The following is a 9,956-nucleotide window of genomic DNA, read 5'->3' as shown; positions in this document are numbered from 1 at the left end:
GCCGCTCACTGGGAAGAGGGTGGAAGCGAGCGTGGGGCATCAGGCCGGCCGTGCCTTCTGGGCGCCCCCCCTCCCGCCGGGTTCTCAGCGCCTCCTCCCCAGTCGCAGGGCGAGCGCAGCCAGCCCGGAGGCCCCAGCGCCCCCACAGAACATCACCAGCGCGAGCCCGCAGCCCTAGCTGGGCCTCGCGAAACGCCGGGGGCCCTGGGGATGGGGGCTGGAGGGAGGGAAGAGGTCCGGGACCCAGGGAGCCCAGTCCTGTGGCGGAGTCTGTGTTTGGGGTCTCGCTGCCCCGCCCGCTCCTGTGTTTTTGGATCCACCCACCCAGCCCCCACCCTCCAGTCCCCAGGCGCCAGCCCCCGGTCCCGCCCTCGCCGCACCCCCCCACCCCTCCGTGCGGGTGCAGTGTCAGGAAAGGTGCAAAGCTGGGGCGTGGCTTCCAGCCGGTGCAGTGGGATTTCGCCCGGTGCGGGGAGCGGGGAGCGGGGAGCGGACCCCTTGTGAAGTGCCGTGGGGTGTGCGGGCTCGGGGGGGGGGCGGGGCGGGGCGGGGCGGGGCCAGGCTAGGCCAGGCCAGGCCGCTTTGCCGGCCCGGGAGGGGCTGAGGGAGCAGTGGCCGCCGGGGTGTGTTTGGCCCCCGGAGCCGCGCTCCCCTCCCCGGGGAGAGAGGGACACACGGAGGGAGGGGGAGGGGCGGCGGGCGCCAAAGGAGAGGTCAAGGAGGCCAGAGGCAACAGGCAACAGGCAAAAGGCAAAAGCCTACAGCACCCGGTATTCCCAGGCGGTCTCCCATCCAAGTACTAACCAGGCCCGACCCTGCTTAGCTTCCGAGATCAGACGAGATCGGGCGCGTTCAGGGTGGTATGGCCGTAGACGCCGGCGGCTGCCGCTGGGCGCCTCAAGAGCCTGCTCCACGCATCCCAAGCCCAGCGGGTGCCGCGCTTCACCCATGCACGCGCCTGCCTGCCTGCCTGCCTGCCTGCCTGCCTGGCTGCCTGCCTCGCTGCCGCCGCCCTCCGCCGCGGGCCCCGGGCGGGTGGCGGAGGCGGCGCAAGAGGACCCTGGCAAGGCGCTGTGGCGCAAGCCCCGGCCTTCACCGATCCCGGGACTCTGGCAGACTGCTCCCGGCTTGGCCCCACGCCCGCCTCCGCTTCCATCCCGCACCGCACCGCACCGCACCGCACCACGTCGGGCCGCTCACTGGGAAGAGGGTGGAAGCGAGCGTGGGGCATCAGGCCGGCCGTGCCTTCTGGGCGCCCCCCCTCCCGCCGGGTTCTCAGCGCCTCCTCCCCAGTCGCAGGGCGAGCGCAGCCAGCCCGGAGGCCCCAGCGCCCCCACAGAACATCACCAGCGCGAGCCCGCAGCCCTAGCTGGGCCTCGCGAAACGCCGGGGGCCCTGGGGATGGGGGCTGGAGGGAGGGAAGAGGTCCGGGACCCAGGGAGCCCAGTCCTGTGGCGGAGTCTGTGTTTGGGGTCTCGCTGCCCCGCCCGCTCCTGTGTTTTTGGATCCACCCACCCAGCCCCCACCCTCCAGTCCCCAGGCGCCAGCCCCCGGTCCCGCCCTCGCCGCACCCCCCCACCCCTCCGTGCGGGTGCAGTGTCAGGAAAGGTGCAAAGCTGGGGCGTGGCTTCCAGCCGGTGCAGTGGGATTTCGCCCGGTGCGGGGAGCGGGGAGCGGGGAGCGGACCCCTTGTGAAGTGCCGTGGGGTGTGCGGGCTCGGGGGGGGGGCGGGGCGGGGCGGGGCGGGGCCAGGCTAGGCCAGGCCAGGCCGCTTTGCCGGCCCGGGAGGGGCTGAGGGAGCAGTGGCCGCCGGGGTGTGTTTGGCTCCCGGAGCCGCGCTCCCCTCCCCGGGGAGAGAGGGACACACGGAGGGAGGGGGAGGGGCGGCGGGCGCCAAAGGAGAGGTCAAGGAGGCCAGAGGCAACAGGCAACAGGCAAAAGGCAAAAGCCTACAGCACCCGGTATTCCCGGGCGGTCTCCCATCCAAGTACTAACCAGGCCCGACCCTGCTTAGCTTCCGAGATCAGACGAGATCGGGCGCGTTCAGGGTGGTATGGCCGTAGACGCCGGCGGCTGCCGCTGGGCGCCTCAAGAGCCTGCTCCACGCATCCCAAGCCCAGCGGGTGCCGCGCTTCACCCATGCACGCGCCTGCCTGCCTGCCTGCCTGCCTGCCTGGCTGCCTGCCTCGCTGCCGCCGCCCTCCGCCGCGGGCCCCGGGCGGGTGGCGGAGGCGGCGCAAGAGGACCCTGGCAAGGCGCTGTGGCGCAAGCCCCGGCCTTCACCGATCCCGGGACTCTGGCAGACTGCTCCCGGCTTGGCCCCACGCCCGCCTCCGCTTCCATCCCGCACCGCACCGCACCGCACCGCACCGCACCGCACCGCACCACGTCGGGCCGCTCACTGGGAAGAGGGTGGAAGCGAGCGTGGGGCATCAGGCCGGCCGTGCCTTCTGGGCGCCCCCCCTCCCGCCGGGTTCTCAGCGCCTCCTCCCCAGTCGCAGGGCGAGCGCAGCCAGCCCGGAGGCCCCAGCGCCCCCACAGAACATCACCAGCGCGAGCCCGCAGCCCTAGCTGGGCCTCGCGAAACGCCGGGGGCCCTGGGGATGGGGGCTGGAGGGAGGGAAGAGGTCCGGGACCCAGGGAGCCCAGTCCTGTGGCGGAGTCTGTGTTTGGGGTCTCGCTGCCCCGCCCGCTCCTGTGTTTTTGGATCCACCCACCCAGCCCCCACCCTCCAGTCCCCAGGCGCCAGCCCCCGGTCCCGCCCTCGCCGCACCCCCCCACCCCTCCGTGCGGGTGCAGTGTCAGGAAAGGTGCAAAGCTGGGGCGTGGCTTCCAGCCGGTGCAGTGGGATTTCGCCCGGTGCGGGGAGCGGGGAGCGGGGAGCGGACCCCTTGTGAAGTGCCGTGGGGTGTGCGGGCTCGGGGGGGGGCGGGGCGGGGCGGGGCGGGGCCAGGCTAGGCCAGGCCAGGCCGCTTTGCCGGCCCGGGAGGGGCTGAGGGAGCAGTGGCCGCCGGGGTGTGTTTGGCCCCCGGAGCCGCGCTCCCCTCCCCGGGGAGAGAGGGACACACGGAGGGAGGGGGAGGGGCGGCGGGCGCCAAAGGAGAGGTCAAGGAGGCCAGAGGCAACAGGCAACAGGCAAAAGGCAAAAGCCTACAGCACCCGGTATTCCCAGGCGGTCTCCCATCCAAGTACTAACCAGGCCCGACCCTGCTTAGCTTCCGAGATCAGACGAGATCGGGCGCGTTCAGGGTGGTATGGCCGTAGACGCCGGCGGCTGCCGCTGGGCGCCTCAAGAGCCTGCTCCACGCATCCCAAGCCCAGCGGGTGCCGCGCTTCACCCATGCACGCGCCTGCCTGCCTGCCTGCCTGCCTGCCTGCCTGCCTGGCTGCCTGCCTCGCTGCCGCCGCCCTCCGCCGCGGGCCCCGGGCGGGTGGCGGAGGCGGCGCAAGAGGACCCTGGCAAGGCGCTGTGGCGCAAGCCCCGGCCTTCACCGATCCCGGGACTCTGGCAGACTGCTCCCGGCTTGGCCCCACGCCCGCCTCCGCTTCCATCCCGCACCGCACCGCACCGCACCGCACCGCACCGCACCGCACCACGTCGGGCCGCTCACTGGGAAGAGGGTGGAAGCGAGCGTGGGGCATCAGGCCGGCCGTGCCTTCTGGGCGCCCCCCCTCCCGCCGGGTTCTCAGCGCCTCCTCCCCAGTCGCAGGGCGAGCGCAGCCAGCCCGGAGGCCCCAGCGCCCCCACAGAACATCACCAGCGCGAGCCCGCAGCCCTAGCTGGGCCTCGCGAAACGCCGGGGGCCCTGGGGATGGGGGCTGGAGGGAGGGAAGAGGTCCGGGACCCAGGGAGCCCAGTCCTGTGGCGGAGTCTGTGTTTGGGGTCTCGCTGCCCCGCCCGCTCCTGTGTTTTTGGATCCACCCACCCAGCCCCCACCCTCCAGTCCCCAGGCGCCAGCCCCCGGTCCCGCCCTCGCCGCACCCCCCCACCCCTCCGTGCGGGTGCAGTGTCAGGAAAGGTGCAAAGCTGGGGCGTGGCTTCCAGCCGGTGCAGTGGGATTTCGCCCGGTGCGGGGAGCGGGGAGCGGGGAGCGGACCCCTTGTGAAGTGCCGTGGGGTGTGCGGGCTCGGGGGGGGGGCGGGGCGGGGCGGGGCGGGGCCAGGCTAGGCCAGGCCAGGCCGCTTTGCCGGCCCGGGAGGGGCTGAGGGAGCAGTGGCCGCCGGGGTGTGTTTGGCCCCCGGAGCCGCGCTCCCCTCCCCGGGGAGAGAGGGACACACGGAGGGAGGGGGAGGGGCGGCGGGCGCCAAAGGAGAGGTCAAGGAGGCCAGAGGCAACAGGCAACAGGCAAAAGGCAAAAGCCTACAGCACCCGGTATTCCCAGGCGGTCTCCCATCCAAGTACTAACCAGGCCCGACCCTGCTTAGCTTCCGAGATCAGACGAGATCGGGCGCGTTCAGGGTGGTATGGCCGTAGACGCCGGCGGCTGCCGCTGGGCGCCTCAAGAGCCTGCTCCACGCATCCCAAGCCCAGCGGGTGCCGCGCTTCACCCATGCACGCGCCTGCCTGCCTGCCTGCCTGCCTGCCTGCCTGGCTGCCTGCCTCGCTGCCGCCGCCCTCCGCCGCGGGCCCCGGGCGGGTGGCGGAGGCGGCGCAAGAGGACCCTGGCAAGGCGCTGTGGCGCAAGCCCCGGCCTTCACCGATCCCGGGACTCTGGCAGACTGCTCCCGGCTTGGCCCCACGCCCGCCTCCGCTTCCATCCCGCACCGCACCGCACCGCACCGCACCGCACCGCACCGCACCACGTCGGGCCGCTCACTGGGAAGAGGGTGGAAGCGAGCGTGGGGCATCAGGCCGGCCGTGCCTTCTGGGCGCCCCCCCTCCCGCCGGGTTCTCAGCGCCTCCTCCCCAGTCGCAGGGCGAGCGCAGCCAGCCCGGAGGCCCCAGCGCCCCCACAGAACATCACCAGCGCGAGCCCGCAGCCCTAGCTGGGCCTCGCGAAACGCCGGGGGCCCTGGGGATGGGGGCTGGAGGGAGGGAAGAGGTCCGGGACCCAGGGAGCCCAGTCCTGTGGCGGAGTCTGTGTTTGGGGTCTCGCTGCCCCGCCCGCTCCTGTGTTTTTGGATCCACCCACCCAGCCCCCACCCTCCAGTCCCCAGGCGCCAGCCCCCGGTCCCGCCCTCGCCGCACCCCCCCACCCCTCCGTGCGGGTGCAGTGTCAGGAAAGGTGCAAAGCTGGGGCGTGGCTTCCAGCCGGTGCAGTGGGATTTCGCCCGGTGCGGGGAGCAGGGAGCGGGGAGCGGACCCTTTGTGAAGTGCCGTGGGGTGTGCGGGCTCGGGGGGGGGGCGGGGCGGGGCGGGGCGGGGCCAGGCTAGGCCAGGCCAGGCCGCTTTGCCGGCCCGGGAGGGGCTGAGGGAGCAGTGGCCGCCGGGGTGTGTTTGGCCCCCGGAGCCGCGCTCCCCTCCCCGGGGAGAGAGGGACACACGGAGGGAGGGGGAGGGGCGGCGGGCGCCAAAGGAGAGGTCAAGGAGGCCAGAGGCAACAGGCAACAGGCAAAAGGCAAAAGCCTACAGCACCCGGTATTCCCAGGCGGTCTCCCATCCAAGTACTAACCAGGCCCGACCCTGCTTAGCTTCCGAGATCAGACGAGATCGGGCGCGTTCAGGGTGGTATGGCCGTAGACGCCGGCGGCTGCCGCTGGGCGCCTCAAGAGCCTGCTCCACGCATCCCAAGCCCAGCGGGTGCCGCGCTTCACCCATGCACGCGCCTGCCTGCCTGCCTGCCTGCCTGGCTGCCTGCCTCGCTGCCGCCGCCCTCCGCCGCGGGCCCCGGGCGGGTGGCGGAGGCGGCGCAAGAGGACCCTGGCAAGGCGCTGTGGCGCAAGCCCCGGCCTTCACCGATCCCGGGACTCTGGCAGACTGCTCCCGGCTTGGCCCCACGCCCGCCTCCGCTTCCATCCCGCACCGCACCGCACCGCACCACGTCGGGCCGCTCACTGGGAAGAGGGTGGAAGCGAGCGTGGGGCATCAGGCCGGCCGTGCCTTCTGGGCGCCCCCCCTCCCGCCGGGTTCTCAGCGCCTCCTCCCCAGTCGCAGGGCGAGCGCAGCCAGCCCGGAGGCCCCAGCGCCCCCACAGAACATCACCAGCGCGAGCCCGCAGCCCTAGCTGGGCCTCGCGAAACGCCGGGGGCCCTGGGGATGGGGGCTGGAGGGAGGGAAGAGGTCCGGGACCCAGGGAGCCCAGTCCTGTGGCGGAGTCTGTGTTTGGGGTCTCGCTGCCCCGCCCGCTCCTGTGTTTTTGGATCCACCCACCCAGCCCCCACCCTCCAGTCCCCAGGCGCCAGCCCCCGGTCCCGCCCTCGCCGCACCCCCCCACCCCTCCGTGCGGGTGCAGTGTCAGGAAAGGTGCAAAGCTGGGGCGTGGCTTCCAGCCGGTGCAGTGGGATTTCGCCCGGTGCGGGGAGCGGGGAGCGGGGAGCGGACCCCTTGTGAAGTGCCGTGGGGTGTGCGGGCTCGGGGGGGGGGCGGGGCGGGGCGGGGCGGGGCCAGGCTAGGCCAGGCCAGGCCGCTTTGCCGGCCCGGGAGGGGCTGAGGGAGCAGTGGCCGCCGGGGTGTGTTTGGCCCCCGGAGCCGCGCTCCCCTCCCCGGGGAGAGAGGGACACACGGAGGGAGGGGGAGGGGCGGCGGGCGCCAAAGGAGAGGTCAAGGAGGCCAGAGGCAACAGGCAACAGGCAAAAGGCAAAAGCCTACAGCACCCGGTATTCCCAGGCGGTCTCCCATCCAAGTACTAACCAGGCCCGACCCTGCTTAGCTTCCGAGATCAGACGAGATCGGGCGCGTTCAGGGTGGTATGGCCGTAGACGCCGGCGGCTGCCGCTGGGCGCCTCAAGAGCCTGCTCCACGCATCCCAAGCCCAGCGGGTGCCGCGCTTCACCCATGCACGCGCCTGCCTGCCTGCCTGCCTGCCTGCCTGGCTGCCTGCCTCGCTGCCGCCGCCCTCCGCCGCGGGCCCCGGGCGGGTGGCGGAGGCGGCGCAAGAGGACCCTGGCAAGGCGCTGTGGCGCAAGCCCCGGCCTTCACCGATCCCGGGACTCTGGCAGACTGCTCCCGGCTTGGCCCCACGCCCGCCTCCGCTTCCATCCCGCACCGCACCGCACCGCACCGCACCGCACCACGTCGGGCCGCTCACTGGGAAGAGGGTGGAAGCGAGCGTGGGGCATCAGGCCGGCCGTGCCTTCTGGGCGCCCCCCCTCCCGCCGGGTTCTCAGCGCCTCCTCCCCAGTCGCAGGGCGAGCGCAGCCAGCCCGGAGGCCCCAGCGCCCCCACAGAACATCACCAGCGCGAGCCCGCAGCCCTAGCTGGGCCTCGCGAAACGCCGGGGGCCCTGGGGATGGGGGCTGGAGGGAGGGAAGAGGTCCGGGACCCAGGGAGCCCAGTCCTGTGGCGGAGTCTGTGTTTGGGGTCTCGCTGCCCCGCCCGCTCCTGTGTTTTTGGATCCACCCACCCAGCCCCCACCCTCCAGTCCCCAGGCGCCAGCCCCCGGTCCCGCCCTCGCCGCACCCCCCCACCCCTCCGTGCGGGTGCAGTGTCAGGAAAGGTGCAAAGCTGGGGCGTGGCTTCCAGCCGGTGCAGTGGGATTTCGCCCGGTGCGGGGAGCAGGGAGCGGGGAGCGGACCCTTTGTGAAGTGCCGTGGGGTGTGCGGGCTCGGGGGGGGGGGCGGGGCGGGGCGGGGCGGGGCCAGGCTAGGCCAGGCCAGGCCGCTTTGCCGGCCCGGGAGGGGCTGAGGGAGCAGTGGCCGCCGGGGTGTGTTTGGCCCCCGGAGCCGCGCTCCCCTCCCCGGGGAGAGAGGGACACACGGAGGGAGGGGGAGGGGCGGCGGGCGCCAAAGGAGAGGTCAAGGAGGCCAGAGGCAACAGGCAACAGGCAAAAGGCAAAAGCCTACAGCACCCGGTATTCCCAGGCGGTCTCCCATCCAAGTACTAACCAGGCCCGACCCTGCTTAGCTTCCGAGATCAGACGAGATCGGGCGCGTTCAGGGTGGTATGGCCGTAGACGCCGGCGGCTGCCGCTGGGCGCCTCAAGAGCCTGCTCCACGCATCCCAAGCCCAGCGGGTGCCGCGCTTCACCCATGCACGCGCCTGCCTGCCTGCCTGCCTGCCTGCCTGGCTGCCTGCCTCGCTGCCGCCGCCCTCCGCCGCGGGCCCCGGGCGGGTGGCGGAGGCGGCGCAAGAGGACCCTGGCAAGGCGCTGTGGCGCAAGCCCCGGCCTTCACCGATCCCGGGACTCTGGCAGACTGCTCCCGGCTTGGCCCCACGCCCGCCTCCGCTTCCATCCCGCACCGCACCGCACCGCACCGCACCACGTCGGGCCGCTCACTGGGAAGAGGGTGGAAGCGAGCGTGGGGCATCAGGCCGGCCGTGCCTTCTGGGCGCCCCCCCTCCCGCCGGGTTCTCAGCGCCTCCTCCCCAGTCGCAGGGCGAGCGCAGCCAGCCCGGAGGCCCCAGCGCCCCCACAGAACATCACCAGCGCGAGCCCGCAGCCCTAGCTGGGCCTCGCGAAACGCCGGGGGCCCTGGGGATGGGGGCTGGAGGGAGGGAAGAGGTCCGGGACCCAGGGAGCCCAGTCCTGTGGCGGAGTCTGTGTTTGGGGTCTCGCTGCCCCGCCCGCTCCTGTGTTTTTGGATCCACCCACCCAGCCCCCACCCTCCAGTCCCCAGGCGCCAGCCCCCGGTCCCGCCCTCGCCGCACCCCCCCACCCCTCCGTGCGGGTGCAGTGTCAGGAAAGGTGCAAAGCTGGGGCGTGGCTTCCAGCCGGTGCAGTGGGATTTCGCCCGGTGCGGGGAGCGGGGAGCGGGGAGCGGACCCCTTGTGAAGTGCCGTGGGGTGTGCGGGCTCGGGGGGGGGGCGGGGCGGGGCGGGGCGGGGCCAGGCTAGGCCAGGCCAGGCCGCTTTGCCGGCCCGGGAGGGGCTGAGGGAGCAGTGGCCGCCGGGGTGTGTTTGGCTCCCGGAGCCGCGCTCCCCTCCCCGGGGAGAGAGGGACACACGGAGGGAGGGGGAGGGGCGGCGGGCGCCAAAGGAGAGGTCAAGGAGGCCAGAGGCAACAGGCAACAGGCAAAAGGCAAAAGCCTACAGCACCCGGTATTCCCGGGCGGTCTCCCATCCAAGTACTAACCAGGCCCGACCCTGCTTAGCTTCCGAGATCAGACGAGATCGGGCGCGTTCAGGGTGGTATGGCCGTAGACGCCGGCGGCTGCCGCTGGGCGCCTCAAGAGCCTGCTCCACGCATCCCAAGCCCAGCGGGTGCCGCGCTTCACCCATGCACGCGCCTGCCTGCCTGCCTGCCTGCCTGCCTGGCTGCCTGCCTCGCTGCCGCCGCCCTCCGCCGCGGGCCCCGGGCGGGTGGCGGAGGCGGCGCAAGAGGACCCTGGCAAGGCGCTGTGGCGCAAGCCCCGGCCTTCACCGATCCCGGGACTCTGGCAGACTGCTCCCGGCTTGGCCCCACGCCCGCCTCCGCTTCCATCCCGCACCGCACCGCACCGCACCGCACCGCACCGCACCGCACCACGTCGGGCCGCTCACTGGGAAGAGGGTGGAAGCGAGCGTGGGGCATCAGGCCGGCCGTGCCTTCTGGGCGCCCCCCCTCCCGCCGGGTTCTCAGCGCCTCCTCCCCAGTCGCAGGGCGAGCGCAGCCAGCCCGGAGGCCCCAGCGCCCCCACAGAACATCACCAGCGCGAGCCCGCAGCCCTAGCTGGGCCTCGCGAAACGCCGGGGGCCCTGGGGATGGGGGCTGGAGGGAGGGAAGAGGTCCGGGACCCAGGGAGCCCAGTCCTGTGGCGGAGTCTGTGTTTGGGGTCTCGCTGCCCCGCCCGCTCCTGTGTTTTTGGATCCACCCACCCAGCCCCCACCCTCCAGTCCCCAGGCGCCAGCCCCCGGTCCCGCCCTCGCCGCACCCCCCCAC

The 9,956-nt window shown here is 73.4% G+C and overlaps 8 non-coding genes across 8 annotated transcripts; all 8 read right to left on the bottom strand.

Annotated features, from left to right (window-relative positions):
• Positions 1-755: 755 nt before the first annotated feature.
• Positions 756-874, bottom strand: LOC147575917 (5S ribosomal RNA). Its single transcript, XR_015242090.1, has one exon. It is a non-coding gene; the product is annotated as a 5S ribosomal RNA (ribosomal RNA).
• Positions 875-1,946: 1,072 nt separating this feature from the next.
• On the bottom strand, positions 1,947-2,065 carry LOC147575916 (5S ribosomal RNA). The gene has a single exon (XR_015242118.1). It is a non-coding gene; the product is annotated as a 5S ribosomal RNA (ribosomal RNA).
• Positions 2,066-3,147: 1,082 nt separating this feature from the next.
• Positions 3,148-3,266, bottom strand: LOC147575915 (5S ribosomal RNA). The gene has a single exon (XR_015242089.1). It is a non-coding gene; the product is annotated as a 5S ribosomal RNA (ribosomal RNA).
• Positions 3,267-4,357: 1,091 nt separating this feature from the next.
• LOC147575914 (5S ribosomal RNA) lies at positions 4,358-4,476 on the bottom strand. The gene has a single exon (XR_015242088.1). It is a non-coding gene; the product is annotated as a 5S ribosomal RNA (ribosomal RNA).
• A 1,087-nt stretch (positions 4,477-5,563) lies between these two features.
• LOC147575913 (5S ribosomal RNA) lies at positions 5,564-5,682 on the bottom strand. The gene has a single exon (XR_015242087.1). It is a non-coding gene; the product is annotated as a 5S ribosomal RNA (ribosomal RNA).
• Positions 5,683-6,741: 1,059 nt separating this feature from the next.
• Positions 6,742-6,860, bottom strand: LOC147575912 (5S ribosomal RNA). Its single transcript, XR_015242086.1, has one exon. It is a non-coding gene; the product is annotated as a 5S ribosomal RNA (ribosomal RNA).
• Positions 6,861-7,934: 1,074 nt separating this feature from the next.
• Positions 7,935-8,053, bottom strand: LOC147575911 (5S ribosomal RNA). The gene has a single exon (XR_015242085.1). It is a non-coding gene; the product is annotated as a 5S ribosomal RNA (ribosomal RNA).
• A 1,068-nt stretch (positions 8,054-9,121) lies between these two features.
• LOC147575910 (5S ribosomal RNA) lies at positions 9,122-9,240 on the bottom strand. The gene has a single exon (XR_015242117.1). It is a non-coding gene; the product is annotated as a 5S ribosomal RNA (ribosomal RNA).
• Positions 9,241-9,956: the final 716 nt, after the last annotated feature.

Source organism: Puma concolor, chromosome D2 (genome assembly GCF_028749965.1).
Source record: "Puma concolor isolate L17-30 chromosome D2, mPumCon1.1.hap2, whole genome shotgun sequence".
Classification (NCBI taxonomy): Eukaryota; Metazoa; Chordata; class Mammalia; order Carnivora; family Felidae; genus Puma; species Puma concolor.
The sequence above is the reverse complement of the archived record's forward strand: the minus strand, read 5'-3'. Positions and strand labels throughout refer to the sequence as shown.